This window comes from Bos mutus, chromosome 11, assembly GCF_027580195.1.
Source record: "Bos mutus isolate GX-2022 chromosome 11, NWIPB_WYAK_1.1, whole genome shotgun sequence".
Lineage (NCBI taxonomy): Eukaryota > Metazoa > Chordata > Mammalia > Artiodactyla > Bovidae > Bos > Bos mutus.
In genome coordinates, this window is record NC_091627.1 from 22,144,567 (window position 1) to 22,150,747 (window position 6,181).

The following is a 6,181-nucleotide window of genomic DNA, read 5'->3' on the forward strand; positions in this document are numbered from 1 at the left end:
ACTTTGGGGGATGTGGCTGAGAAGTGGAACAACTTTCTGCTCCTTAGTGGACTTTCATTCCAACCACCATCAACTGCAGTAGTGCTCATGCCTCATTCCTAACTCTTGTTGATTCTTCAGGACTTACAAACTTTTTTCTTGCTAGTATGTGCAGACATTTGAGATTGATTGTCCTTTGATTAACTAAATTAATTATGATTGCCTTATCAGTGTTCTCATAAATTAGAGATTGAGGCTTCAGCTGTCTGTTATATCTTATTCTTGTTGCCTTCTGTAGTTTTTGAGGGTAGGGAAAAATCCAAAATTCTTTGGCATCTCTTTTGTTCTACTCTTTTCTTCAGAAACATCAAGTTTATTTATTTTTTTTTTCTTTTTTTTTTTTTATTCTTCCAATTTTATTTTATTTTTAAACTTTACATAATTGTATTAGTTTTGCCAAATATCAAAATGAATCCGCCACAGGTATACATGTGTTCCCCATCCCGAACCCTCCTCCCTCCTCCCTCCCCATACCATCCCTCTGGGCCGTCCCAGTGCACCAGCCCCAAGCATCCAGCATCAAGCATCGAACCTGGACTGGCAACTCGAGAAACATCAAGTTTATAGCATATGTTTCCTTTCATGATTTGTCATCACTTTCATTTTGCAATTTGTGGTGAGCAGAATTCTAAAATCATCTCCAAGGTTCCCACCCCTTGGTATACATGCCCTTCATAATCTTCTCCTCAAGGGTAGGCATCTATGAATATGCCTCCATATGAATATGATGGAGTCACTTCCACACTCCCACACATACTACCTCCAGTAAGCACTGTAGTTCCCTCTCTTAAACATGAATAGACAAGCTTTGACAAATAACCTTAGTAATTATAAATCATTCCATAATAAAAGATGTAACATAAGGAACAGAAGAAGTCATGTATCAGTTTTTGAAATTATCTTCAGAGAGAAAGTCTATGGAATCTATACAGCTCAAAGGTAGAAGAATCTATAAAAAATAAGAGTATATGAAAATTTTAAAAAATCAACTGCGAAAGTAAAATATTCAGTAAGAAGAATTGTAAGTCTAGCATATTCTTAGGAGAAACTGCCAAAATTGTTAAAAATGAGTGCCTCAGGAGTAGAGAACCCTCCACAGCAACACTCAATGCCAAAAGGCAATGAAGCAATTACTACAAAGTTCTGCCAAGAAGAAATATGACCCTAGAATTCTGAAGTCAGTCATGTGTTCTTGCAAATATAATGGGATGAAACACCCATGAGCTTTACTTTAAAAATCTTAGTGAATGATGAGAGCCAGTAGAGCTAGACAGGTATTAAAATAAGGGATCAAATGATGTGAAGACTTAGTAAAAAGAATGATGCTGATAACTAACTCTATAAGTATGGAAATAAAATAGAACCAAATTTGCTTAAGTCATAATTAAGGGGAGAATGACCTTTGAAAGCACTGGCAACATAAGCTTAATAACATTACCAAATAGACCAATTCATATGAAAATTAGAGTTAAAAAAATATTTGTCTTCTATCAAATAAATATTTGAAGAGACACTACTTAGAACTGCATCCTGGAAAAAAATAATCCCAAACACTTTTTATCATTATCTTATTTTCTGTTGTTTTTGTTTGGGCTTGTTTTAAAATTAATTTATTTTAATTGGAGGCCTGGACTGCAAGGAGATCCAACCAGTCCATTCTAAAGGAAATCAGCCCTGGGTGTTCTTTGGAAGGAATGATGCTAAAGCTGAAACTCCAGTACTTTGGCCACCTCATGCGAAGAGTTGACTCATTGCAAAAGACTCTGTTGCTAGGAGGGATTGGGGGCAGGAGGAAAAGGGGACGACAGAGGATGAGATGGCTAGATGGCATCACTAACTTGACGGACGTGAGTTTGAGTGAACTCCGGGAGATGGTGATGGACAGGGAGGCCTGGTGTGCTGCGATTCATGGGGTCGCAAAGAGTCAGACACGACTGAGCAACTGAACTGAACTGAATTACTTTACAATATTGTGGTTATTTTTGCCATACATCGACATGAATTAGCCATGGGTGTACATGTGTCCCACTGTCCTGAATCCCCCTCCCCTCTTCCTCCTCACCTCATCTCTCTGGGTTGTCCCAGAGCACCAGCTTTGAGTGCCCTGCTTCATACATCAAACTTGCACTGGTCGTCTGTTTTACATATGACAATATACATGCTTCAATGCTATTCTCTTATAGCATCCCACCCTCGCCTTCTCCCACATAGTCCAAAAGTCTGTCGTTTACATCTGTGTCTCTTTTGCTGTCTTGCATATAGGGTCGTCTTTACCGTCTTTCTGAATTCCACATATATGCATTAATATACTGTATTGGTATTTCTGGCTTACTTCACTCTGTATAATAGGCTTCAGTTTAAAATTTAAATCTCTCAGGATGAAATACTTAAATAAGTCTAATTACCCCATAATTTTACTCATGGTTCATTTTATCCCATTAAATTATTCTAAAAGTAAAAATAGTATAATGTGATACAGAGTGCCACTTGCATATAAGTTGTTGTTACCAGTTTATCATTCTACTTATTTATACGTATCTATGCATGTTGTGTTCGGAGAAGGCAATGGCACCCCACTCCAGTACTCTTGCCTGGAAAATCCCATGGACAGAGGAGCCTGGTAAGCTGCAGTCCGTGGGGTCGCTAAGAGTCGGACACGACTGAGCGACTTCACTTTCACTTTCCACTTTCATGCATTGGAGGAGGAAATGGCAACCCACTCCAGTGTTCTTGCCTGGAGAATCCCAGGGACGGCGGGGCCTGGTGGCCTGCCATCTTGGGTCGCACAGAGTCGGACACGACTGAAGCAACTTAGCAGCAGCAGCATGCATGTTGTGTTAGTATTAGTTACTCAGTTGTGTCCTTCTCTATGGGACCCCATGGACTGTAGCCCGCCAGGCTCCTCTGTCTATGGAATTCACCAGACAAGAATCCTGGAGTGTGTTGCCATTTCCTTCTCCAGCAGATCTTTCCAGACCATGAGTCAAACCCATGTCTCCTGCACTGGCAGGAAGATTCTTTACCGCGGAGTCATGTGGAAAGCCTAGTAATAACCCTAGACTTTGGATAAAAGAGAAATATATTCCAAAACTCTTTTAAGAAAATTTGCTTTCTCTCTCTGTCCTTCAAAGATGTAAATCTTATGTTTTCAAAATATAAATAACCCAAGAGATAACTAAAACACTGACAATTATTGCCTAAAACTTAAAAAAAAAAAAAAAAAGAAGAAGAAGAAAAGAGGCTTTCTAATATGCAGACTGCTACAGAAGCTCCCTTGTCCAAATCTAGTTCACAGCCTCCATAAGACTACTCATCAAGTACAAATACAAATCTCTTAAAAATCTTCTTTACAAATATTAATAAAAAAGTTTTAGCCATTTGAGCAGGTATCTTAACTTGTTCCCTCTGCCAGAAACACAGCTTGGATTCAATTTTTACTTACAAACTGGTGAGCTTGGTATTGTTGCACTTGTTTCATGATGAAAATTTTGGGGTGAAAATCACAAGGTGTCTATGTCTATATGTTTATGAACATCTGTGGATATATATTATAGATATGTGATATTATTCTATCTTCCAATAGTATTTTCAAAATTAATTTGTAAAGAGGTCTATTTACTTTGTTTATTGTATTTTGGTACAGTCTACTCACTCCATGCAATGGATCACTTTTTGCTGAATGCTCTCCCTTACCCAGTCTTCTGACCTCTCACCCCAAACTTGAATTAATACCCTCTCTCACTGTGTGGTGTACTTCAGTTGATATTGCCTGTATCAAAATATACACCAGCTGTATTTTTCATGTTTCTCTTCTCAGTTAGATATTGAAGGCCCAGAGAAATTAGATCTCATTTATTAACTTCTATGACCCTACATGTAGCAGTGAGGTTGGTGATGTCATCAATAAGACCTTGAATGGATTGATAACATAGCTTGTCCTCCATTCTTTTAACCAGGGTTACTGACATGAACTGCAGCATGCCAGGTTTCCCTGTTCTTCACTATTTCCTGGAGTTTGCTCAAGCTCATGTCCATTGAGTCAGTGATGCCATCCAATCATCTCATCCTGTGTCACCCTCTTTATCACCACCTGCAGTGACTTTGGAGCCCAATAAAATAAAATGTGTCACTGTTTCCAGTTTTTCCCCATCTATTTGCCATGAAGTGATGGGAATGGGTGCTATGATCTTTGCTTTCTGAATGTTGGGTTTTAAGCCAGTTTTTTTCACTTTCCTCTTTCATCTTTATCAAGAGGCTCTCAGTTCCTCTTCATTTTCTGCCATTAAAGTGGTGTCATCTGCATATCTAAGTTGGTTGATATTTCTCCGAGAAATCTTGATTTCAACTTGAGTAGAGTAATACCCATTAATTTTTCTCTTTGATAATGAAAAAAAACTATCTTGCTTTATAATTTTTAACATAGAATTAAACTTTTGTCAAAAATCAGAAAAGAATGATAGAAATCATAAAATAATGTGACATGGTGGAAGAATACTAGGTGGGAGTGAATGAAAGTAAGTATTTTATTTTCTAAAAACCAAATACTGAGATACAGATCTTCTATATATCAACTTTGCTGTGTACAATTCTTTGTGAACCCATGTCATATAATTTCCTTTTTACTGATGAGAAATTTGATATTCATAATTTAGATAATCTAGATATATTATAATTTGTGGATTGGGAATTAATAGCTTTATCCACAATACCTGATGTAAAAGTTATTTCTTCAGTAAAATCGTTGGGAAGATAAATTATAAAAGAAGATACACTTGAGGCTTTGACTTTAAAAATTGGGAATTTTTAAAAAACTATATGGAAGTGTCATGGTGACCTCAACTACTTTAAAGAGCTATTGAATAATGGCTTGCATCTCAGTGTGTTAATCATGCAATTGTGTCTGACTCTTTGCGATTGCATGGACTATAGCCCACCAGGCTCCTCTGTCCATGGAATTCTCCAGGCAAGAATTCTGGACTGGGTAGCCATTCCCTTCTCCAGGGGATCTTCCTGACCCAGGGATCAAACCTAGGTCACCTGCATGACAGCCATACTCTTCAGTGTCTGAGCTACCAGGGAAACCTGAGTAATGGCTTAGGGAACTATTAAATTGCATTGAAATAATTAGAAACCACTAGATTATAATAGCCTTACTGAATATTCATTGGAAGGACTGATGTTGAAGCTGAAACTCCAATAGTTTGGCTACCTGATGTGAAGAACTGATTCACTTGAAAAGACCCTGATGCTGGGAAAGATTGCAGGCAGAAGGAGAAGGGGAAAACAAAGGATGAGATGGTTGGATGGCATCACTGACTCAATGGACATGAGTTTGAGTAAACTCTGGGAGCTGATGATGGACAGGGAGGCCTGGCATGCTGCAGTCCATGGGGTCACAAAGAGTCAGATATGACTAAGCAACTGAACTAACTGTAGTATAATATTTTTTATTGTTAAGAATATGACTTCACAAATTGGTAAAAACATGATTTATAACTGTATAAAGGAAGTTTCTGTCTGTGTAGGCCCCACAACCTTACCTATAAAATGAGACACCCATCAAGTACTATCAAAAATGTCTTTCTATATAGTTTTACTATTTTCAAAATATGTTTAATGGTCTAAAATTGAAGTCTAGAGAGCTAAGTACAGAAAATACTTTATTATATATATATTTTTTGAAACCTTTTTTTTAATTATATTTAATTTTTAAACTTTACATAATTGTATTAGTTTTGCCAAATATCAAAATGAATCCACCACAGGTATACATGTGTTCCCCATCCTGCACCCTCCTCCCTCCTCCTTCCCCATACCATCCCTCTGGGTCGTCCCAGTGCACCAGCCCCAAGCATCCAGTATCGTGCATCGAACCTGGACTGGCATCTCGTTTCATACATGATATTTTACATGTTTCAATGTCATTCTCCCAAATCTTCCCACCCTCTCCCTCTCCCACAGAGTCCATAAGACTGTTCTATACATCACTGTCTCTTTTGCTGTCTCGTTCACAGGGTTATTGTTACCATCTTTCTAAATTCCATATATATGCATTAGTATACTGTATTGGTGTTTTTCCTTCCGGCTTACTTCACTCTGTATAACAGGCTCCAGTTTTATCCACCTCATTAGAACTGATTCA